Source organism: Protopterus annectens, chromosome 13.part0 (genome assembly GCF_019279795.1).
Source record: "Protopterus annectens isolate FY-2018-M chromosome 13.part0, PAN1.0, whole genome shotgun sequence".
Lineage (NCBI taxonomy): Eukaryota > Metazoa > Chordata > Ceratodontiformes > Protopteridae > Protopterus > Protopterus annectens.
The window spans coordinates 1,144,026,713-1,144,054,312 of record NC_056747.1 but is presented as its reverse complement, the minus strand read 5'-3'; positions in this window follow the sequence as shown (position 1 = coordinate 1,144,054,312).

The window sequence follows — 27,600 nt, the reverse complement described above, 5'->3', positions numbered from 1 at the left end:
GCCAGATTCCTGAGGATCCTGGAAGGCACTCCACGTGATCCTGGACTGCATCTTCCCTTAGAAGTGGCAGCTCCTTCTCCTCTCCTCCATCTCTACACAGACGTCCATCAACTGCTCTTCCCATTCTGCTTATTTCATTCTCGTCAAGGTAACCTCTTCTTCTTTTCCTTTGTGAAGACTGAAGTGAAAGTGACGTATTCATTCAAGACTTCTGCTTTTCACTGCCTTCTCTAATTTCACTCCCATCATTAGTCAGCAGGGGCTAGAGTGCCCCTCGTTTTCTAATTTCTGCTCTGCACTGGAAAAAGCTGTTTATCACTATGTGACATTTTCTACCAACTTCTTTTCCACTTGTACCTTTACTTTTCTCACCTATTGATCTCTCTTCTGCTTGTCTCCTTTTGCTGGGCCTTGTCCATAACCCCACTACATCCCTTCTGGCTTTTTTGTACAAATTATTTTGCTCCAGCCATGTCTTATATTTCTACATAGCCATATTAGCTTTTTGCTCTTCCTCAGAACCTTGCCCATAGCCCACAGTGTTCCATCCCTGAAACATTCTAACATGATCACTGTTCAAATTGCCTTGAGTTAGGGTTCTCATCTTTGAACCTTCCACCATTCAGTGTAACCCATCCAAATGAACTCTCATGGCATCATCTTTGTTTTAGTATCTTACGTCTCATCTAAGAATAAATCACCTACTGATGTGGTCACCGCTGTGTAACAGCACCTTCTCCTGGACATACCTCTGGCTGACTTGACTAGGATCATATCCAGAAGGGTATCCATTTTGGAATAGCTTCACCTCAGTTAAATGAGCCACTCATGATGAAAGAACTTGGTCACCTCACACTCTCTCAGCACCCTATATTACTGTATTCTGAAGGTCAGGATCTGACATCTGCTCCTGATTCATACCTCCCATGAATACAATTCTCTTTTTCTAACTCCATCCTTTCCTGTCCTCTGCTCTCCTCTTCCTCTTCCTCATTTAATATCTTGGGACTCATGTTCTGTGTCAATAAAAAGTATTCCAAACCTTAACCACCCTTGGATTCTGAACTTTGCTACCCCTTCACTGCTTCTATAACAAATGTCCCACCTCTTCCTGTCTGAACTTGCATTTAAAGGTCCCTCTTAGATTTCCCCACCCCCCGCCCACACAGACACACACACACTTATCTGTCATTCTTAAACTATATTGGCATTCCATGTATGCATTCTTCTTTTTTGTCTACCTTTCCAGTCTCTGTCCTCTCCTCAACCATCCATGCATATCCTTGATTGCCACATTTGTTTATTCAGCATCAGAGCTCCAAGAAACACCACAAGGGAAAAGTGGGGCTAAGGCAGTGGTCATTTTCTTGGTGGATGTTAGACATTTTTCTTTTACTCCTAACACCTCCACCTCTCTTGGCCATCAGATGTGGTACACTGCCTGGCAGTATTAATATACAGATGCCTTTTGGAAGTCAGATAATTAAGGTAACATTCCTGACTGCTAGCAGACAGGGTCACTAATGCTATCAACTTTGAGACAGAAAGAACACTAAATTTGAAAAAAAATGTTTTCATCTGAGCAAGAACAACCCTTTACATTCAGTGTTCAGCTAAAGTAATTTTATCAAAGTTCAAAAATGTAATCATGATACTGAATGCTACAAAACTCAGTACAGGGATTAAGTTACAGCAAGGTAAGTCTGCTGAGTGTGGTGTCAGCTTGAATGGGACAAAGCAGATTACACAACTAGTGCTACAGACATAAATAACACCACAGAGTGATTAGAGCAGCCAGTGTTAATGACTTATGCTAACTGCAAGTATGCCCTTACACACACTGTCATTCCCAGCTGGAGCACTTTCATTTCTTGGTCAGGCTCAAACCATGCACTGCAGTGCAGTATCTGGTCTTCTCCAGGTGAAGAACCAGCTTATCCAAGTCCCCTGGATGGATGAGCCAACGTAACTCCCTCTCTGACTACTCTAGTGCCTGTACCACTAATCAGTCCCAGGTTGTAGGTGGCATAGTTGTTCATCCCTTTTCTTTATGGGGTCATTTCCTCCTTCTCTATTCAGTGCTATTTGTACTTGAAAGTTATGATTTTGAAAACTTACCTTCCAATCTTTAGCTACGAGCAATGCTGTCCTTTCCGGCATAAGGTAAAACATGTTCCTGACTTAGTGATGGGGCCTCTGCCAGGCCTCTCCCCATTCTGCTAGCAGTACTAGCAATACTCCCTTCTTCAGCGACACAATTAGCCATTATACTCCCCAGTTCTCACTGTCTACAGTGTGCTAGCTACTGTCAAATGTAGCACATCTGAGAAGGCAGAGTTTAAGCTCCTATCCTGGCATCCCTCTACTACCTGTTTGATCCTGTTTTAAGCTATCTCACCTATGTCCTATGATAGGTTAGTGGTGCCTATGTGCAGCACAATATATGTGCATTCCTCTGCCTTGATGATCCACTTGGTCACCTCCTTCCATGTATTAGTAAGTTAGCCACAGAAGCTGGTTTCACTGAAACCCTGTCTCTCTTGTCTCTCCTTCCAAGATGCTATATTTGTTTGGTGACTGAGTGTGCAGTCACAAAAATTATATTTCTTGTCCCTATATTAGCTGTCCTATCCTGCTTCTGTTCCTTCCGCATGTTCTGCTCTGCCTGTCTGCTGTCCTATCCTGCTTCTGTTCCTGTCTGATGTTATTGCTCTGCCTGTCTGCTGCCTTTCCCCTCCACGTATACACCTCTTTTACTGACCATTACTTGGGAGTCGCCTCCATTCTTGAAATTCACCTGATTCCTTTCCCATCTTATATGTGCTTTTCATACAAGCCATCTCCACTGCATTCCACTCCTGCACTCTTTTCTCTTATTCTCCTCAGTCTCTTCCTCATCCTGCTCATTCCTCCTCACAGGCTTCTGAAGGTCTTTTCTCTGTCACTATAATAACCACAACATACCACCTTCCTTTTTTCATCTATCTCTGTCACCAAATATTTTTATCACTGACTTCCCTCACCTTATACACCAAAATATAAAATTCTCTTCAAGCAACAACCCACTTGCTGTTCCTAGCACATGGCTACCCTTCTCACACGTAAACCCTTTCCTGCACATTAATTAATGCCTAAAGTATCTGCAATAAACTTCATCAAATCAACGCCTTCCTTACAACCTCCCCCCACACTGATATCACATCTGTCACTGAAATATATCTCAGTCAAATCAACCCCAATTATCAGCACCTGCTCCCCTCCTGCAGATACCTTAAAGACATAAAACCTGGCAAAAGGCAAGGTGGGGGCGCTCTCTTTCTTAATAAAAAAGCACCTTAATCCAATTATCTTTGCCCAAGAAAATGCCCCCTCAGATACTGAGCCCAGGAGAATCACCCAAACACGTATCTAACGTAAAGCAGTCACCCTCTACGAGGAGTCACTTACCTGCTTCCTTCACCATCTCTTAACAAATGTAGATCCCTTATTCTTACTATCTTCTTAGCTTCCCACAAGTATAGGAATATTGTTGCCCTTGGTGACTTTATCCTAAACTACCTAGATGTCCCTGAGAAATGACATTGCCAGATTGGTAGCCAATAACAACCTTATACAGTTAGTGACACTACCCATCCAAATTTCCTAGCCAACAACTACTCCCTTTTAGCTCTGCTAATCACTAAGAACCCTACTTAGTATCTCCAAAATATATTCTCCCACCCTCACTCAGTCATCACTCTTCAGGAACCTTCCGGATTATCTACAGTCACCAAAACTGCCCCCTAAACTAGCTACCTTCAGACCCTGATCCACCAAAAATGCAGTCTTCAACAAACACCTAGCATCTTAGTTAACTGGTGTCCCATTACAAACTTACAGAACCCCAACACAGCTGCCACAGCTCTTACACATATCTTCCTCTAAATCCAAGACAAATTCTTCCCTCTCGCACATTGCCTTTTTAAATACAACAAAAGCCCTTTACTGACCACTGAACTGACAGCTCTGCTATAACTTAGGGACAATGCATGATTTTCATGGAATTAAAGCCCCTCAACAGAAAATTGTACTGCCTTTGCCTCTCTACATCACCTAGCTAGGCAAGCTGTACACAGGCACAAAACCAACTATTTCAAACATAAGCAACCTGCACTGCAAAGCAAACCAAAACACTTCTAGCAGGAAGTAAATCTTCCCACAAGTCAAAAATCCACATATACTGCTTCCTCCCATACCACCATCCAGACCTCTCAAGGCCAACTCTCAACCTCTGACTTTCTCAAGGAATTTAGCCACATTCCTAGTACCACAACCTCTATTCCCCCACTCACCTAGCCCCCACCTTTTATTCCCTCCTTCTGTTTTAAGAAAAGTATTCACAAACACCTTGACCTCTACTTGAAAACATACACTTGGATCCACTCGCTGGTGCAGACAGCCTACTAATCTGATTCATCTCATTCTACAAAGACTGCCTTACCACACCCATTCCCTACATTTTCAATGTCTGCTTAACTCAAAACACAATACTGGACATATGGGAAACTGCTCTCCCCTTCCTAATCAGACACAGCCAGAAAATGCCTCTCACTTATACCTTATCTCTGTCATCCCTACACTTGGGAAAATAGCTGAAAAACTATTGTACAACCAGTTGTCCACTTACATCTAACAGTACCACCTCCTCACTCTTAAATGGCATGGATTCTAGGCTGGCCAGGGAACAATGGCAGCAGTATGGACACTTACAAATGAGTTTTTTCTCAGCATGGATAAAGGAAACTAAAGAACATAGAATATACTGTGAGCTCTGCACAAAAACAACTAATAAATCCACAAAGTGCAGAAGGAGTGAATCCGGAGTTGATCAAAAGTCGGTTTATTAAATAAAAGTCCAGAAGCACGCCAAAAATGCAATAAATCATAAACGCCTATTATAGTCCACAAAGCGTATTCGTCTTATACTATAGACTTCATCAGATTTATTGTGTGTTTTTGGCGTGCTTCTGGACTTTTATTTAATAAACCGGCTTTTGATCAACTCCGGATTCACTCCTTCTGCACTTTGTGGATTTATGGATAAAGGAAACCTTTCAGGAGTCTCTACACTGACCTCACCAAAGCTTTTGATCTCAATGACCACCTCCTGCTCCTTCACTCCCTCCAAGAAATCAAAGTTAGCTCCAGCATTGTCACTTGTTTCTTAGATTTCTTAACAAATAGTTATTTCAGAATCAAAATTATCTCACCCTTAACAATTCATGCACCCCCTACCAAATGAGTGTCCCAGAGCTCCATACATGCCCCACTGTTGTTTGTAATCTTTATGAACAAACTACCCTCTGACCTCCCTAATCTTCCTTTCACTCTTTATGCAGATGATCCAGACCCTCACTTTCAAATATTCAAAACTAGCTTCAGTCTGACTTCCACTTCCATAAGCTACTCCTAAACCCCTCCAAAACAATATGAATATGTGGAACTTCACAAAAGCTGAAAAAAACACCTAAAAATATGAACATTACAGATTTCAATGGTACCTCAACAGAAATGAACACAAGCTTTAAATAGTTTTATAACTGGAACAGTTACTCAACTTCCATAGCAACATTAAAACACCAGATAAAAGATCAATTCTCTTTTATTCTGGTCCTCAAAAATATCTCCCTTTCTCTCTAGATCAGCTAGAGCTACAATAAGCAAAGGAGTCTTCATTGTTCATCTTGAATATAGGCTCCCCATCATAGGCATAGTCTCTAAAAAAATCAACTGCTCTGCAGTCCACTGAAAATAAAATTTTCCAATTCATTTCCAACTCTTCCCCTCAGGAACACCACTGCATCACCCTGTCCAAACCCAAATGGTTACCAGTCTCCAACAGAGATGTTCTTTTCAACCTACTCATCCTGGTGCCTTCCCACCTCTTGTTTCCAAAGTCCATAATAAAACCTCACTACAGACCCCTTCCAAACCAAACTGCACTTTACTGACCTCCTTTCTTGCATCCAGACTCCCTCCCACCTCACCTAAAAAAAATCTTTCTCCACTTTCAAAGCACAACTCAAAAGACACCTCCATCAACAATCTGACTGCAAGTGCTTTTCCAGCTCGACACATCACCCAACTCCCCAATCACCTACTTCACTTCAAATTTGATCTTCTGTTTTCATCTGCTGCTTACCTTACATGTTTACTACAAAATTAATCCACATTTATTTTTCTACTCTGTGAGTAATATCTGTTCATTGTTTTAATTGTGTGTAGGATTCTCTACCTTCTGTGATTGCTCCATTTGTATATTGTGATCAGTGTACTACCCTGGAAAACAAGCTAAAATAAAAATCAGTAAAAATACCTTACGCCTCATTGGCTATGTCTGCTTGATGTCGGAGCCCCTGTTCTTTTCCTGCTGATCACTTCTTTTGTCTGGGTCTTTCCTTCTGTTCTCCTCTATCTGTGGTTCCCTTTCTGACCTATTTCTCAATATGATCTTCCTGTATGAATGCATCTTTCCAGCCCAACTCTGATTTGTCTCTCCTTAAACACTTAACACTGTATCTGCCCTATGCATTGGTTTCCTTTCCCTTGTAACTTTTTTCCTGACCACCTCACCTATTATCTCCCTTCTTCTATTTCTTCATTTCCGGTCTTTTCTCTGTTTCACTGCTTCCCTCAACTTCCTGTCTGCTGTCCTACTGTCTGACCATTTTATTTTTGTTTTCTGCTTTTAGCTTTCCTGCTTTTTATGACCCTCTCTGTCTCCTAGGGCTATATTCAGAGGCAGCTCATACCTCTACATAATGATGGTAACCATTTGATGTTGTTTTTATCTCATCCTAGCTCCTTATAACGGGGCTAGTTGTGCATCTGAAATAAATGTTTTACTACTGAGAGATAAATAGATGAATGTGTGTGCAAACTGACACACATGCATGCAAACATAAAATCTAGAGCAAGCCATGAGACATAATGTGGTGTGCATGGTACAGATGCTGGGCTGGATTTATGAAGGCTTGCACAGAGTCTAAGAGTAGTGTAAGATGGCAGACAGCCAATATGTCTGCCGAGCGATCCAGCAATAGCCGGCAGGGGCATGCATGAGAGCTTCTAAAGCTACTCTTGCATGGACAGTGTTATGGTATGCAAATTACCTAATTTGCTGCTGAAAGATATGCAAATGAGGTAAATTTGCAATCCAGGAAACACTAACCTGTCCATGGAAGAGTAGTGTTATTTGCAGAAATGTACTCCGTTGGTAATGGAGTACCGTTCTGCAAATAGCTAAACGGAGCTATGACAGCTCCAAATAAAGGATGCATTTAGTTGAGGAAGCATGCCAATGGCCAAATATAAGGCCACTGGCATTTGCAAATGTTGTAAAAACTTAAAATCCATTTTTTCCCCAATAGCCGATGTTTAAGTGTAGCGCAGCGGCGCACAAATGTGCTGTGCTTTAAATAAAATGAAAAAAGTGAAAAATAGCCACAAATGGGCATTTTCACTAAAATGCTTGTTCTGCCATGTAGGTGAATGGCAGGCTGAAATCAACATGGCCACTGAGTAGTGTTTGCTAAGGGGGGGGAAGCTCAGTGCGAGAGATGTAACCAAGCATCAGTAGGCAATCCTATGCAAATGAGAATTAGTATAGTGAATCCCAATTTTCCCCGGCATGTGAGCCATGTACCTAGAGTGTAAGTTTAGGAGTAGGGGAGTAGTAGAGTAGAAGATAAGTGACATCATGAGGGGGTATGTTTGAAAGACTGTAAGCTGATTGGAGCACAGTGGCTTGTGTTTGCCCTGAGTTGCTCATGATTGCAAGAGGCGTGTCTACAGTTGTCCTAGCTGAAAACAAGAAACCAAAGGTGTACACTGTGGATATATCTGAAATTTCTTGCAAACATGCACACAGCGTGTGCGCAAGTGTGCGGCCGTGTGAGCATGTTTGCGCTTGTTTGCGCGGCGCTGCCCCTTGTGGAAACAGAAAGGAAAAAAGGAAGGAAAAGAAGTAGTAGGAAGTTAACCAAGGAGAACTAGCAGAGTTTGCAGGTGAAATATATCAGAATCAGCCAATTACACAGGCAGTAGACTAGCCCAGCCCAGCCCAGCCCTTTAAACTCTGCAAACAGCAGTCTACCCTGTTTTTTCCCAAGAACTCTGCAACACTGCAGTATACAAAGTATACGGTATACAAAGAGTAAAAACTTAAAAAGCTTAAGTCAGACAAAATGTTAGGAGCTGCTATTGCTATCATAAACCAACATGTGCAAAGTGCTGAGGGTGGTGATGTTGTAAATGCTGCTGAGCAACCCATAGTGAGGAGACGGAGAAGAGTGTACAGACCCAGGGTAACCTACCAGGGACTACATCAACTGGAGATAGTGGAGTGCTATAGAGTGGACAGAGACCTCCTGCAGCAAATTGTTGAGCTGTGCCGGCCATGCCTCGCACACAGAACCAACAGAGGGGAACCCATCTCAGTGGATACCAAGGTATGTGTTGGCCTACGAATACTAGCTACAGGTACCTTCCAGAGACCAACTGGTGATATGATGGGGGTTTCACAGGCATCAGCATCCAGGGTACTGCACTAGTTCCTGGATGCCATGTCAGCACATGTCGGTGAGCATGTATGTTTCCCCAGTTCCAGTGAGGCATTGGCCAGCAATATGCGTCTTTTCCACTAAATAGCAGAATACCCTGAGGTAGTGGGTGCAATAGACTGCACGCACATACACATCAAAGCACCACCCGGTGAGTGGGGTAGGGTCTACATCAACCGCAAGGGCTTCCCCTCCATCAACTGCCGGGTCATGTGTGATGCCCAGGCCATAATAATGAATGTGTGTGCTGACTGCCCTGGAAGCTATCACGATTCCCACATCTGGCATCTGATGCAGCTGTATCAGAGATTTGCCACTGGGGACATCCCTGACGGTCATCTAGTGTGGGATGCTGGATACGCACTGGAGCCATGACTGATGACACCCATCAGAAATGCACAGACACCTGAACAAGAACTCCATAATGAGGCACACACACAAACAAGAAACATTATTGAGCGTGTGTTTGGGATGCTCAAGTCACGGTTGCGGTGCCTGGACATATCTGGTGGAGCCTTGCAGTACTCACCAACTACATGTACCCAAATTGTCATGGTATGTGCCATGCTACATAATGTGATCCTGCAAAAACAGCTGCAGCAGGAACAGCATGGGGCAGGGCCAAACAGCCCCCCACCATAGCCAAGGCCTGCACAGGCACAGCATGACTCAAAGGAGGAACAACCTGAGCCTGCCCCAGTAGGCAGAAGGAGGTGTGCCCAGTATGCCTTGGCCTTGGCAAAGAGGCAACGCATAGCACATACACTGACTCAGTAGGAACCCTGGAAATGACACCTCTCTCTGACTCACACATACAATAAAAGGGATGCCTAACTTGACACTACTTGTTTTCAAACATGTATAGGGAGTGTACTATGTGTATCCAACATAGGCAGCCCTGCAGCACCACCTGAGGCATTATTGCCCTATTTTAAGCAATATAAAGCAGTGCTAAGCACATTTTACCACTATTTAGCATATTTAAGCACAATTGCTAGTGCAATGTCGGGCAACGTTGGGCAACATTGGGCAATGTTAGGCAATGTTGGGCAAAGTCAGGCAAAGTCAGGTAAACACGCTCACACCTGCTTTACTGTTCCTTAACCAGTCAGGTCTGCCCAGCAGGAAAATAAAAAGCAGTGACAGGGCTCGAACTCAGGATACTGTGCACTATAGTCACAGTACTGAACCACTAAGCCATGACAGCATTTCACTGGCACAGACACAGCAGGACAATTGTAGACTAATGCAAACACAAACAAATGCTGTATCATGCCCTCTGAACTTCCCCCCAGGCCTATGCAGACAGATAACAGCAGGCCAGGCAGTGTGATGTGGGTTGGGTAGGCTATGAAGTCACAAACTAATATATGTGAAATTGGAAGCTAAGATCTGTAGTACAGTAGTATGCCTCAAGCCAGTACGATAGGCAACTGTACAGACTGAAATGGAGTACCTGACATAGCAGTGCAGGCCTAGCAAATGTGTATGTGTCAGGTGAACCCCTCATCCTATGTGCACCCACAGTAACAATCAGGTGTGCCCCCCGGGTAGAAATGTACAAATAATAGCTGTCCCCCCTGTATGTAGAAATGTTGATAAGTCTATGCAAAGTGAATCATGGAAGCCCTGCAGGCACAGCGTGATTCCTGTTGATGTACAACACAAAGGTGAGCCCTGAAGTAAAAACCAACTTGATTTTTCACACACATATAGTATATATGTCCATACTGGGCATGCTCACACACCAACAAATTTAGCAAATTTCAGTCAGCAACATACTGAAAGGTCATACTCGGCATGCTCACACACTTAAATAAACAAAGCAAATGTCAGGCAACAACATACTGAAAGGACATACTGGGCATGCTCACACACTTAGGCCATGTCTGAGTACAGCAGTGGGCCACACATATCTAGCAGTTGCATATGTTTTACCCCAGGAACCTGTCACTATTCACCAATCCTGCCTTGTGCACATAGTTATATGAAAACAGACACATATAATATATTGGAACCCTGTCATAATCAAATTATGTACCACAAGTACTTAAGTTGTTCACAGAAAGTGAAAAAGCAATGAAGATTGATAAACCTGCAATCAGTATCATGAATAAACAATGTACGCTCCAAACATTATCCAATCCATGTTCTGGTAAAATAATCTGTGAAGGAGTCCATAGAGAACCATGACACTTCCTTCCGCTATATCATAAATAGCAATGTACACTCATATATGTCCTGAGTCAGTGCAAACTGTAAATGACTGACATTGCCAACATCCTGTCATACAGGCTCATACATACATACCCCCCTCTCACTGACAAAAGGCCCTATCATCATACCTGGAGATTGTGAAAGCACAGATATCACATATAGAATGGGTAAACAGCTCCTTCCAAACCTGAAAGCATGGTGTCTATGGGATTACATTGTTTCCCTAGCTGTTTCATAAGTGAACTCCAGAACAAACAGACTGCACCTGAACAGTCTGTTGAGCCTCACCCTCTGTACAGGATATGAAACTGTTGAATGTGTTACAGCAACATTTGGCACACTCCACAGGTGTTGGTGCACAACAGACCATGGGAACTATTGTCTTATAAGCCTATTAAGCCTGATCTGCAAGGCCATGGAGTCCATCATGATGGAACTCATAAACAGAGCTATTGGGAGCCTACAAACACCAGACCCTACCAATTTTGGTTTGGTCAGGGGCAGATCATGGTTCCCAAACCTGCTAGACTGTTTTCACGGCAGTTACCAAGGACATACATCAATGAAATGAGCTACACACATCTCACATAGACCTTGAAAACCCCTTTTCCAACATCCCAGACACATGTCGAATCCACAAAATCAACAACCTGTGCATAAATATGTATGTCATCTGATGGATTGCCAGCTGGGGCACAGATAGATCACACAAGGTAAGAATTGTGGTCTCCTGTTCAAGCTGGTAATAACTGGTGTCCCCCATGGCTCACTCCTGGGACCCCTCCTGTCTGGTGTATACTTTTCAGAAATACAATCAAACACATGAGGGCTATATTTAGCAAAGTTTGTGGATGACTGCAAAAAAGTTGTCATAATCAATGTTTGGGACAACAGAGACATCCTTAAAAAGGGTCTCAGTTAGACAGATGTGGTGTCAAAATTATTGCCTTGAGCTACAGTCATACAAATACCACATAGGTGCCAACACCCTAAATATGGAGGTGATAATAAGGGATCTAGGACACATGTGGATCGTCATCTCTACTTCCAGAAACACATTCACAAAGTGGTCAGACACTCATGCTATGTGTTCCCACAAACTGCCAAGGTCTTTGCATGTAGGTCAAAGGAGGTTCCCTCTACTCATCAGTCATCAGACCCGTCAGGGAGTACCACAACACACTTGCGATGAATCTGACTAGGCACCTGCAGCAGCTGGAAAGACCACTGAAGTACCTCAACAAGAAGATTACTGGCCAGTAGCCCCATGCAACAAGACTGAATTTAACTCAATCTGTACTCTGTTGCATACTCTGCCCAACAGACAGGTCCATGTCATGGTAACACTCAGATCTGCTCTGAGTTACAGCTCAATGGCACTAAATATACAGACCCAACTGATATTGCCAACATCCTGGCAGATAGGATCAGTGCTAACTTTACCCCCCCCCTCTCACCCATGAAAGAGCACATCTCTATAATGGAAAACTGCAAAGTTGCTGTCATCACGGCTGCACAGGTAAAAAACACTCTCCAAAGCCAGTATCACAGCATCCGTGGGACCAGATAACTTCCAGGCTGTGTTCTACACAAACTACAGAACGAACAGGCACCACACCAATGTACCATGGTCAGTCATAGCCTCACCTCAGGCTTTGTGCCTGCTGAATGGTGCACAGTGATGGTTATCCCACTACACAAGGGTGGAGACACCATGGACCCCAGGAACTAGCGCCCCATTAACCTGATGAGCCTGCTCTGCAAGGCCATGGAATGTATCATCATACAACTCATAAAAAAAGACATTGGTAATCTCCAAACTCTGGACCACAACCATGTTGGGTTTGTAAAATGCAGATCATGTCTCCTAAACCTGATAGACGACAATGAAGCAGTCACCAGAACCATAGACAAGGGTAAGGTGGTTCGCACAGCATATGTAGATCTTGCCACGGCTTTCAATGCCATCCCCCACTCTGGAATTATAGATAAACCCACTAAACTAGGTATAAATTGCTATGTCACAAGATGGGTTGCCAACTGGCTCACTGACAGAACACACACAGTGAAAGTAGCAGACTCCAAGTATGACTTTGGACCAGTGAAGAGTGCAGTACCACAGGGTTCAGTCCTGGGTCCTGTCCTGTTTTGTATCTACTTCCCTGAAGTAAACTTTAACATGGAAGGTCTGTGGCTAATGAAGTTTCCAGATGACTGCAAACTAGGAGCCATAATTGTAAATACTAAAGATGTGGACATCCTACAAAACAGCCTCACTGAGACAGATGCCTGGTGTCAAAGCCATGGCCTCAAGCTCAGTACCAATAAGTGCATTGTCATCCCCTTTGGTAAAAACTCTGTAGCCATGAACTACAACATAGGCGGTAGTATACTTAACACTGAAAGTGTGATAAGAGACCTTGGGTCACAGGTGGACAGTGGACACTCCTGTGATAATCACATCCCCACAGTAGTCAGGAAATCTTTCTATGTGGCACACCTCATCACAAAAGGTGTCTCATGCAGAATAGAAGAGGACATTGTTCCCCTCTACTCATCACTCACTAGATCCATAATAGAGTACAATGCCCCTTTTGCTATGTACCTCATAAGACATCTACAACAACTGGAAAGCCTGCACAAATACCTCACAAAGAGCATTAGTGGCCTGAAATACATGCCATACACAGTCTCAAAATGCTCCAGCTGTAATCTCTCGCATATTGCCTACTCAGAGGTGATCTCTGCCTAACATACAAAGCTATGTCAAACACAGAGCTGTTGGACATGCTCCACGTAAAACACTCACAATCCCTCTGATCTTCAGCCCCAAAACCCAGAGTGAAATACAAAAGGAAGGGGTGTATCCATTTACCTTATCGATACCCACACCTTCAGGTTAGTGGCACAGCATGAGGCCTTGGAGACCATGCAAGTGAAACTAACATTGGGCAAAGCTGCTTATCAGATTGTAGCCTGCTACAGATCACCTACCTTGTTTCAGGAACCTCACTCAGTATTCCTGAGTACAGTGGAAAATATAAAGGTCCTATCAAACACCATTATATGAGGAGATTACAACTACCCAAACATTGAGTGGGAGAATTACTCATGTACAACGTTCTTTGCCCAATGTTTCCTAGAGTTTAAAAACTCAAACGCCCTGGAACAGCTGGTCACCATGCCCACTAGAGGTGACAACATACTTGACCTGATCATCACCAACATGGGGTACCAGTGTTCCACAACAGAGATAACCCCTCACTGGTAATATCAGATCATAAAGTAATCAAACTGGACATCCACATCCCACCCCCACCCCCAGTCAAGGAAACCACTGTGAAGACATTTTCAAAAGCAAACTGCACACTTCCCAAGACCAAAGTGGAAAGTTCCAAAGCCCCCTTGCTATAGGATAATGCTATACAATCTGCCGAACCATTTACAAGTGCATTCTATGAGCATCTACAGGGATGCATGGATCAAGATATCCCAAATAAAACCAAGATGCACTCCTCCAAAACTAAGAAACCAATCTGGTGGTCGTCACCCATAAATAAGCTATACAACAGAAGGAGGAAACAAACACATGATAGAGCAAACTTCACAAAAGGAAAAGCATCACTGATCATTATTAGGAAGAAACAATGATCACTCATAAAATAATCCAAGGCCAGTTTCTAAAGACAAATTGCCAAGGAATGTAAGAATAACAACCGCAAAGCCTTCGTTAGCTATACCAAACATTTAGGTGGCAACTCTCAAATATGCTGTCATCTAATATAAAATGGCAAAAGATACACTGAACCAACTTATATTGCCCACATCCTGGGGGACAAGTTCAGTGCAACCCCCCCCATCACCCCCAAAATGGCCTGTGTCCATCCCAGAAAAATGCAGAGCCCCGGACTTCATGGACATGCAGGTAAAAACATCCCTCTCCAAAGCTAAGAACACAGCACCAATGGGACTGGATAGTGTCCCAGGCTGCGACTTACACCAGCCCCAAAAGGAACTACACCCTCACCTACATTCACTGTCCAGACTCAACCTTACCACAAGCTATGTACCCAAAGAATGGCATACAGCAACAGTCATCCAGCTCCACAAAGAGGGTGCCACAACAGAACCAGGAAATCATTTCACTATAGGCCTACTCAGCCTGGTCTGCAAAGCTATGGAGCAGATTATCATGGAACCCATAAACAGAGACATTGGGGACCTCCAAACACTGGACTCTACCAAACTTGGCTTTGTTAAAGTCAGATCCTGCCTCCTAAACCTAGATGACTTATTTGAAATAGTTGCCAAGGACATAGATGGAGGTGAAAATAGTCCACACAGCCCACCTGGACCTCACTAAGGCCTTTTGACACCATTCCCCACTCTGGCATCATGGACAAGCTTACCAGCTTGAACATTAACAGCTATGTCACAGGATAGGTGGCCAACTGGCTCACAGATCAAACACACATGTTCAGAGTTGCGGGTGCCATGTCCGACTCTAAACCAGTCACAAATGGCATCCCACAGGTCTTGTTCCTGGGACCTCACCTGTTCAGTAGATACTGCTCAGAGGTATAGGCAAGCACGGGAGGAGTATGGCTGAACAAGTTTGCAGATGACTGCTAACTGTGGTCCATAATTGACTCTACGGCTGACACAGACATCCTCCAGAAGGGTCTTACAGAGACAGATACCTGGTGTCAAAACAATGCCCTCAAGCAGAATGCCAAAGAATGCATAGTCATCCCCTTTGGATAAAACAAAGTACACACAAATTACCACATAGGTGGTAATCCAGTATGTACGGAGAATGTAATTATGGCCCTGGGGACCAAAGTAGATAGTAAACTCTCCTTTGATGATCATATTGCCAAAGTGTTTAGAAATTCCTTCTATGTAGCCCACCTAATGTCACCTAATGTAACCCACTTTGTCTAGTCTGATGATGTCACCATCCTACAGATATACTTGTGGAAAAAAAAAACTGCCAGTAATGTGTATAGCATGTTGTGTAAATGCGTACTGCTCTAGTATCATAAAGTAGTTAGATAGGAGTTTGAATCCTGCACTTGACAACTGTATGAGAGTGTGTGTGTATTTCCTTGTAGAACAGCAACCTTTTTGGAGACTACTACAACACCTTAAAAGTGGTATACTTATCTTTGTCAAGTCTGATGATGTCACCATCCTACAAATATACCTGTGGAAAAGAGAACTGTCAGTAATGTGTCTAGCGTGTCGTATTAATGCGTACTTCTCTGGTATCATAAAGTAGTTAGGTAGGGGTTTGAATCCTGCATTTGACAACTATATGAGAGTGTGTGTGTGTGTGTTTGTATCTCCTTGTAGAGAAGCAACCTTTTTGGAGACAACTAAAACACCTTAAAAGTAGTATACTTATCTTTGTCAAGTCTGATGATGTCACCATCCTACAAATATACCTGTGGAAAAGAAAATACCCAATAATGCATCTAGCGTGTCGTGTTAATGCGTACTCCTGTAGTATCCTAAAATAGTTAGGTAGGGGTTTGAGTCCTGCATTTGCCAACTGTGTGTGTCTCCTTGGAGAGGAGCAATCGTTTTGAAGACTACTGAAACACCTTAAAAGTGGTATACTCATCTTTGTCAAGTCTGATGATGTCACCATCCTAAGGAGAGCTCTCAGTAATGTGTATAGCACGTCGTGCTAATGTGTACTGCTCTACTATCATAACCTAGCTAGGTAGGGGTTTGAATCCTGCACTTGGTGAGTGTGTGTGTATGTGCTCTATGTGTGTGACACAGTTGGTCAATGTGTTGTGGGTTTTGCTTTTACTACTGTATGACATATCACAATGACAACAGTATGTGCATTGTACGTCAGGTAGCTGTGTGGCAAATACATATACGTACATGCAACCTCAATTATTTCATAGGTGGGAACCCTGCTTTCTTCATGAACACATCTGTTATCTTTGCCAGAGTGTGCTGCCGCTTTCCAGACCTTAGGTCACATCTGAATGCTTGTGACAAGTCCAGCCACTGCAGTGATCCCTGGCCTAGGTCATCGTGTCACACACACTCATTATGGTTTCTATTGAATAGTGTGAGTGAGGGTTTATGCCTGAGGTATATTTCAGACCTGTTCAAACGCAGCAAAGTCTGTCAATGATGGCTATTCATTATAGGTGTACAACAACCTTTGTGGATATGCATGCAGACCCCTTATTGTTTATGTGATTCACCGAGGGATTTCAAAATACCTTTGGAAATGTGATTATCAAAGGAGAGATGACGTAACACATGGATCTATGTATACATCGTACCTGTTCAACATTTTTGGGGCTACTACCTATGTGGTACTCTGGGGATACTATGTTTTGTAAAAGTGGATGACTATGCTTTATTTGGCTTATACCTTTACAGCATGGGTTTGACATCAGGTATCTGTCTGTATGATACCCTTTTGGAGGATGTGTGTGTCATCTGGAGAATGCATTATAGCCCACAGTATGCATTGCCAAATGTGGCCAGACATATCCCTACTGTGTTTACTTGTACCTAAGAAAGCTATATGCCAAACAGGAGTGGTCCCAGAACTGAGTGCAGGTGAATACCACTGGTTACTGGCATATAATAGTACTTAAAGGCTGCAAATGTTACTGTGTGTCCTACATCTGTGTGTCAGTTGTCAAGACATCATCTAACAATTGTTTATGGGCAGGCTGTTGAGGTTATGTATACTACCAGAATGCAAACCAATGACAGATAGTAAGAGTATCATCCAAAGCACAGTGTCAAACTGTGTCATACACACACGTGTACTCAAGTTCCAAACTGTGTGTAGTACAATGCATAATGGCCACCAATAGAAACTATGGAGTGTTAACACTGTCTAATACAAGGCATGTTACCCTGCCCATGTGTCCAATATGCACGTACATGCAGACAGTGCACCTCAACCATGTTCACAAATGTGCACCTGCAAATCTGTGCTGCACACATCCCACACTTACTGTCCACTCTCTAACACATGCTGACAAAACTACACACATCAGCCAAGTGGCGCATGGGCAGACAATACACAATTGGAATAAACACTGGTGATTATGTTCCAAATGATCAGTATTGCACAACAACAGGCTCCACATCTTCTAACTACACAGTACACATCTCACATATGCATGATCTACCAATAGAGGTAACAGTAGTCTACAGATATGCCATGTTACCTGCACACTCCATGTGTTCTTGCTGGGTGGCCCCAATCTCCATCAAGGTAAATGTCTGCTGTTGTTGTTGTTGTTGTTGTTGGGCAGGTGCCACCAGGCTCAAGAGCAGCTCCTCCACTCTGGTGAGGGGGGGTGGATGTTAACCCCACCACCTGTTGCAAGCTGTTGTCTATGGACATCAGAAGTACACTGCCGGACATGTCTAAGTAAATCACTGCAGTGATGGCATACCTGCTCATATGTCCGGTTATGCATGCCTATGTCATTTACCCTCCGGACAACATCTTGCCACAGTGCAGTACGCTCATGCTGGTCTTGGCTGGTTCTCGAGAGTAGTAGGCTGCATTGCTGAATCAGACAGCTGGTAATAATGTCATCCTCAGCACTACTGTAGCTGGGATTACGATGGTGGGCCATGATCCCTGAAGGGCAAAGAAAAAATATGCCTGAGCAAGTGATATGGCACACTTAACATTATACAGTACAGATATCACTGAACTGCCATATATAGCAACCTATTAGCTGACTGAGATTAAACACTTTCAATACCACTTATCAGTGCTCACCCTACAACTGCTTGAAAGTGCCTGGCACGGTCTATATAATAAACCATGTTCTGCACAGTAACAAAATAAAATCACTGTATAATACTATACAAGAGTACCTGGCACACTGTATGCGACACAATGCACTACCTAGCCACAGACAGTATAGATCAAGCGAATACATAAAGAAATATGTCATCCATCACAATGTTTGTAAAGTCCAGTTACAGTATTACCATTATACCACACAACTTGTTGATGGCAAACCCATGGCCAAAATATTGTGCACAATTGTGGATATAGGTGGCATACTGCTGTAGTAAACTATAAATGTTGCTAGATACACAGTTATATCTTGTAACACACATATGACAGAGGACATGTTACATGCATACCCACACACACATCAGACATAATTACAAGACACAAAGGTATGGCAACCCAGATAAGCTTTACGTGTGTACCATACAGTACTGTGTGTCAGTACTTACAAAACCTTACGCCTGAGGAATGTAATCTGTGAGGACTATAGGGACCACACAAAACAATGGTTCAAAGCAATGTGGACATACACCATACTTTGCTGTTTAGGCCTACAGCTTCAAGAAGTAGTGCTACAGTTCATACAGGATTTGGATTCAACATCAGTAACAATCAATAAGCATACATGTAGTGCTTTTGCCTCTAATGACACACCCCAATTAACACCAGGGGACTACATCAGACTGTATGCAATAGTGCTTTATCTGCCTAGCAACAGCATACACAGCTTTTGCTGGGATCAAAGCAAGGACACATAATACCATGACAGAAATAGTTTCCCACTAAGCTATCCCACAACTACACATCTTTGACACATTCACCCAACACATTGACCATCACATTCAGTCAACTTTACATATAATCTATTGCAACAAGTAGATGTGGGTGTGTATGACTATATATGACTCTCTCTCTCTCTCTCTCTCTATATATATATATATATATATATATATATATATATACACACACATACATATACACATCCATTGGTGCATATATATATATATATATATATATATATATATATATATATATATATATATATATATATATATATATACATATAAGCACATATACAGTCCATCTATCATGGTGGGCATATCAATTATACAATGGATGTGAGGTATACAGTAATGTAATAATATCACACAGTCTTGTGAGAAATACATTGAAAGTGTTCTCAGGCCAGGTAGCTTTAGCAAGCCTCACTGGATGCAACATTGCAAACTGAACAAAACACACACAGTGTTTAACCACCACATGTCATATACCAGCACTGTATGCTGTCTTGTTTGTCACACACTAATACCTACATGCAAATATGCACATAACAACCTTCACCAACATATATATGTCCACCCTTCACAAACAGTTGCAATATGTCCCTTGCTCTATGCACATATACAGATGTTAATATATATGACACATATATATCTCTCCATATGTGTGTGCCATACATACACAAGGTCCACACTGTTGTAAGTCCCAGGACCTCACAGCTGAACTGTTGGGTCTTGCTGCAACATGAACAGGTGTCACATGTGAACACACAGTAACATTAGAGGGAGTATATATAGCTACAAATGCTAGATTAGCATACTAGCCTGGTACAGCAGTTGCCAATGTTAAGATAAACTTTAATATGACTATCATGCATGTGTTACTCTGTCACAACCATGTTTATATAAATGTTTGCACTAATCCCCCAAACAGCCATTGTCCACACTACTGTACAGAACACAGATAACATGGATCAGATGTTTGGCATTTAATGCTGGGCTACATATTTCACAGTTATGTCCCACTGCACACAGCTACACACTGAATTGTCCATGGCAGTAGTTTAGCAGGACATCTGTGCATAGATACATAGTGTTGCCACATATGAATGGTTCACATTATGTAGAGTACTCTTCAAAATCATCTGCTACATGCCAGTAAATACATATCTGTTACATACCTTTCCTTTGTATAAGATGGTATTATTTATTTTCCATTTTCCTTTTGCTTTTCACTCTCTCTCTCTCTCTCTCTCTCTCTCAGTCTCTGCAATAGAGTGATTGAGTTTGTAGGCAGCAATTACAGCCTGCTTTTATGGGTATTTGCACATGTGCATGTGATGGCCTCCATTTGCTAATTGAATGCAGCCTGCTGTGTGGTAATTGCAGTAATCACTGTCATAGCAACCCAATTATAAATTGCTAACTCAGGTAGGCATAGCCCTTTCAGCTTTCCAAATGGGGATCATGCTTGTTTGCTGTGGACATTGTTGTTTAAGTCAGAAGGTTGGTATAGTTCTTATATCTGAAGCCAGGGGTGTAACCAGTGATTTGAATGTTGTACTCAGACCTGAATGTTGCTGCTTCCAGTACACACTTGTCAGTGTAGAATTGTACCCACCCATCCAAATGCTAACACAAGATACATGGGAGTATATACTTTCTTTTCTAATTATACAATTAACTGCCATACAAAAGTAGTTATTGAGATGTATTCTTTTGGCACATGAACTGTTTGTGAACTGCTATCCTGTGAATATTCATTTACTCACTTCTGAACAGTTTGTGCTTTTTTTAGTGTTGACATTAGCACAGGCTGCTCAAGGAAACTGGACAAATTTCAGTACTGAGTATGCCTACCTACATCCTTGGTAGACCCTGAACACACAGGTATATTGTACATTTGGGTAGGGGTGCAGAAGTACAGAGATAATTATGTATTATTGTGTGAATTTTATCTTGCTGGACTTAAAGGGTTGCTGTGTACCTATTAGTTTATTAAGGCAAGTAGTCTGTCTGTGTAGCTCCCAACTGTGGACCTATCCAGATTGTAGCCAGAGGTTAGCCTGTTATTCTTTGTCTGTGCACCACACCAGTCTTTTCAGCACTGGAACAATGGCATTGTCACAGTTGTTTGCTATCAGTACAGGCTACATCCCCTGGTATTTCAGTGCTGTACTCCTACATAAGGGTATGCTTCTGGAACTCCTTCCAAAGCTATTTGCACTGTGTGTAACAGCAGAAAAGCTGATATGCCTGTGTGTTTCTGCCTCTGCCATGCCTCTCAAACACTCAGGTACGTATTTGAACAGACTCAGGGAAAAGTAGGTAAAAATGAGGTACACCTTTAAAATATTAGAGACATTAAGTTGAGACTTTGAGAGAACCAGCGCATATGAATTAATACACCTTTTCTGAAGTACAAGCAGTGTCTAACTCTTACTTATTGTCATTATTCATTAAGTGTAATTCCCCACCTTTCTGCCTAACATCATTACTTTTCAGAGGGATTTGTTTCAAAATCAGGTTCATCCTTGAAAATTAGTCACAGTTGGGAAGTATGGCCTCTGCCCTAATCAGATATGCCAGTGTTTGTCCTGCTATAATACTGTGTGGGGGTTGTAAAGTGCTGCTGTAACATTATTTTCTGCTAGAATGGCTGGTTTTCTTGTCACAGTCATGTAATACAGTTCCACAACAACTGCTGGTAAAGATCCACAGAAGAAGATTTGTGTTATGGCATTCCTATTTTTCCTTTACATTCACTCATTCTGATGCATGATATATTTATCTCAGCATCAATTTGTTGTATGTCTACCGTGACTTAGTGGTACTTCATGCAGTCTAGTGTGTACAAGGTCCGGAGTTCAAGACTGGCAGAGGTGTTTTATTTTGCTGCTGAGCAGAACAAGGGCCCTCACATACAGAGTGACTAAGGCACTTTTAAGCAGTTGTAAGTGGGTTTGCATGATGCTTAGCAATGCTTAGCTAAGCGCACACAAACGCACACTTGCGCAAACCTGCTAACTACTGCTTAATAGTGCTTACTCCCGCTAACCCCCGCGCTCATTTCTTTGAAATAAAAGAAAATGGGGAGATAGGAAAGTGGTGAAAAAGGGGCACAAAAGAGGGAAAGACAGTAGGGAAAACAGCTTGGGATGTGCAGGACGGGTGTAGGGAAGGTCTATAGCTGCCCATTTATTTAACAGCAACAGCTGTGCGTATGCAATACATTTGGAGGGAAATATGAAACCTTCAACCCCTGTGAGACGGGTGAGGACAACAAAGTATGTTGTACTGCCAATTAAATATCAGTTTATGTGTCCAGCGGACATGTGTGCAAAATGGGCAGCTATGTATGGGGCATAAATTTTTTTTGGGAGCAGATTGGCCTTTTTTCTTTTTATTCAGGTGTGAGTGGAATGTGGGGTAGGGGAAGTATGTATATTTGGGGAGGTAGGTTGGGGAGGTAAACAGTCAAGACAAACAAGATGCATACAGGGGCAGAATATGACACATGTGGTGGGTGAACACCATTGACAGGGAAGGATGTTTGGAAATTGCAAGCCCATGAGCCCACAGATGGCAACAGTGGAACTGAGATCCCCACTCATAGGCAGTCACCACTGCACCTTCACAGCCCAGAGGGTGGCTGTGCTGGGGGCTGCATAGGAGAGGCAGGCTCACCTGTGAGTCATGCCACTCGTGCCTCAAGCTGGCATAGAGGATCAGTGACAGAACACTCAATCTCCCTATGCACCACAGCCCGGACCGTTCAGAGGGTGATAGGTGACCCTCCTCTGCCTACACTTGCACAGGGGGATGAGCCCCATCCCCTGAAGCTCTTCCACCCAAAGGTGGCACAGGACCAATGGAGGAGGAGGTCCCAGGCTGGGCACCAGACCTGCTGGTGCCAGGTGCCATCGCCAGCTGAGGTGGGACAGGTGGGTCCGCTGGGACCGGCCTTCCCATACGTTCTATGTTTAGGAGGATTTAATGAAAATATGGGTTAGTAACAGTCAACAGCATTCCAAATTAGTTATAACAGCAGGCAGAAGTATTCCCATTAACCCAACACACTAGCGTTCCAACAGTTGAACAGCAAGCATGACACATGCATGTATAGAACAACAGTGAACATTACAACAGCATGCAGGTTTAATTGATGGCAGCAGGCCACCAATATTGTGGTATTTGAACAGGGCACATGCAATGAAATAAATGCAGATATTTATAAACCAATAGGACATATGTCCCAACAAATGTTTTGAGATTAAACATACCCATTGAGGTGTGGAATTGCATTTTTTATGCACATACAGTAGGGTGGAAAATGATAGCTCCATTAACAAATTATATATCCTTCTAGTTTACACTACATTTCTATTAACTGCAGTTATATGTCCCCTACATGTATTATTACACTACACAATTGTCCTTAAATCATGAAATGGGTTTTGCTAGATCTTTATAAACATGGGCTGCATCTGACATACAAACTGTCCGTAATGCAGATGTTACTGCTACATATTTTGTGAGTTGCTCAGACACATTACTGCTGAGATGGTACACTGACAGCTCTACTTTCCTATACTTATCTAGATATGTTTCGGTGAAATTATCAGTTATATGTTAACAGCTCCCTACATTTCTGCCAGCACAATGACATTTCTGGGGAACACAATACCAAGCTACTCATGTGCCAGATTAACCTGAACATGCTGGGCATGAACCAACAGTTGAGGACTGTAAATATGCTTAAAAGCTGCTGGCACTCCCTTCATCCACTTTATATGGGCCTACCCAACTGTGTGTTAACAGCACTTGATACAACAGTACTATTTCTATAATGCAAGAGTACAACAACATATCAAAGAAAATGACACAGACACACTCCAGGAACTATACCTTTATTAATGACTTAAAACACTTTTCTAGAGGCTCTTTCATTTATTTTATATAACAGTACATGCAGAATAATTATTAGAGACTTATTATATCTTTATTTATTGTGTTAAAACATTTTTTTCAGGCTCTCTCATTTATTTTACATAACAGTACAAGCAGAATAATTACTAACCTGCCTGGTGGCACAGCCTTAGCAGCCTATCTGCATAGGCTTGCTGATTCACAGCACGGACACCTGCAGCTGTGAAGTAAATGAAATGATATTGAGACATACCTATCCATAGTATAGGCTAGAATAGCAATTCTTACATACTTAATTCCATGGCTACTTACTCAGTAGTGGGGCATTTTCCATCTCTCAGGCCTCCTGGATCCACTGGTCCAGTTGATCCACCTTGCATCTCTTCAGGTCTGTGTGGTGGTGTCTGACCTGCTCACCAGTCCGAGGGACACCTGTGGCACTGGTGAGTTCATGAGCTAGATGGTCCCAGGCTTCTGCTTTGTATTGGGTGCCCTGGTACTGGCCCCACAGGAGTCTATCCTCATGATTATGGACAAGGAGCCAAACCATTACTTTTGACTCCTCAATGCCCCAACATTGCACTCGAAAATGAGAGCTTTGTCCAGCACCGGCCATTGCTGCCTGCATATGGGAGCTACAACCAGTTATGGCAAGTATTCCTGCCTATGGAGCTTAAATATGCATCATTTCCCACACTTATTTGTGATTGGCCAGTTTTGAAAAAACTCAGCTGAAGGTACACCTGCTTAGCAATGGATAAACTTCCATTGATATGTATGTATGTGTTGAAAGTGCATGCTTATGCAAAGCTGTCATGGCTTAGTGGTTCAATACTGTGATTATGGTGCATAGTATCCTGGGTTCGAGGTCTGTCATTGGTTTTTATTTTACTACTGGCCAGACCGGCTAGGAGGTGTGGCTGTGTTTTACTGACTTTGCTCAGCTTTGCCCGATGTTGCTCTACGTTGCTCTACATTGCCCGATGTTGCTCTACATTGCCCACTGTTGCCCGACGTTGCACTGGTTAGCGCGGTGCGCAGCTACGCACAAACATCTTCTGTTTGCGCTCGTTTGCGCGATGCGCAGTTCTGCGCAAATATATTGCTCTAGTTAAAGCAGTGTTTAGCTACAAGCAATTATATTTAAATATGCTTAATACTGGTAAACTTTGCTTAGCAGTGCTTCACATTGCTTAAGATATGTTACTTATGCATCCATCAGTATGCATAACCATTTCACTTTCTTATATATATATATATATATATATATATATATATATATATATCTTCACTATTACATAGGCCATTGCAATGCTTTTTACTGAAATTTAAATGAGAAATGTCAGGAATTATTTTTATATACAGATTTCCAACAGAAAATAGAAAGGGGAGTGGTGGGACTCAAACCGGGAATGCCTCCTCTTTGTGCGAAGGCTCTACAACTATGCTATCACTATTTTGCTTAATTTGTATATAGGTTTCTTATTATCCTCTTCGATGTCTAATCTGCTAACTGTAGCTAAGCAATGGGCAAACCCGCACAGACACACGCAAATACGGGCAGCTATATCAGGAATAATAAAAAAAATTAAAGTTTTACATTTTATAATTGTACAGGGGTTTAGAATGTGGGGGAGTGTAGTGTTGGGTATGTACACATTTGAGCAGACTCACTCATGTAGGTTGACATTTCCCAATTGAGAGACTTGCAGGGGCGTGGATTTCTGGACTGCTCAGCAGTCCGACACACCCCCTGCACTCGTGCACGGTCCGTGTTAGCCTTAGAGTTGAGGCAGCACGTCCTCATTAATATGCATGGCACGCTGCCGTCTTACTCTTAGACTGGCGCTTCCGTGTAAGACTACTTTAGTCTTTCACGGAGGATTCATGAATCCTGGGGGCTGTCATATGCCTACGGATACTGAAAGGCATGAAAGTGAAGACCGAGTGCCTTAGAGTCCCTGGGTATGTAGCAATATCCATGCCGTTCACACCATAAGTACATTACCGCAAATATAAAATAGGTGTAATTATATATTTTGTAGAGGGTTTTAATGTAAAAATATTCCTCCACCCTTTTAACAAATTGATTGCTATTCAGAGTTGTAACTTTTTAATGACATGGTATAAATCTTTCAGAGTTGTCACTTTACAGACCCTTCTGTAAAGCTGTTGTGTGCCATTATGCAATTATATTTGTAAATGTCTCATTTTTGCAAATCATATTTTAGATCCACATTTTGCAAACTCAATGTCATTGTTCAGATGGTGGTGGTCCATAGACGGCATGTTAAAAATTTAAACCCAAAATGTTAAATCTTAGAATTATAATAATTTGTTGAAAACAACTTAAAAAATGCACACCATTCAGCTACCCTGCACAGAGACTAGTGAACTGCAGTATCACAAAAACAATTTTTCTTCTCTTGATTCAAAGTGTGGAAAAGTTATATATATATATATATATATGTATATATATATATATATATATATATATATATATATATATTTGTGTGTGTATGTTCTTTACTGATTCAGACTAGTGTGAGAATTAATCTTGCTCACAGCTAGATGCAGTATCTAAGCAATGCCATCATGATTTTTTTACAAACATATATATTATATATGTGTGTATATATACATATTTTAAGCTAGGGAATCACATTTCTCCTTTGATGTAGAATATTATCCACCACAGCAAGCAAGGATATGCATTTTCATTTTATGGAAAGTACCTAGATTTTATTATATTTGTTAAAATTTAAAACTGTTCTAGCATAGAACGAATAATAGTCTAAACATGTTTCATGTAATTCATGCCAATGATCGCTTTGTATCTCTTGGTAACAAACAAATTCACTCGGTTTAATTCCTGTCATCACAGTTCTAATGCTAGTGAATCTTTGATACATGAAACAAGGGTTATCAAAAGAGAAAGATCTAGCCAATAAAAGTTCATTTGAATCCTTCATGTTTGACTACCCAGTAACTCAGATCCAGTCCCTTAACCTGTTGATATTTGCTTCTTCATCTTGTCTGAAAGGTGAATGCTTGCATGCTGCGATAAGCTGGGTAAATAAGAATACCAAAATGCCATGAAGAGTGGAGGCTTCTATCCATACCTTTGAACTGTCCAGAATTTTCAGAATGTCCAGATTTTTGCCAAATGTCCAGATTTTTGCCTCATATTTTGGTCTGTTCCTTGTAAAATGTGTGTGATTTTTTTGGCAAATTTGGCATTGAAGTCATCAAATAATGACAGATACTTGGG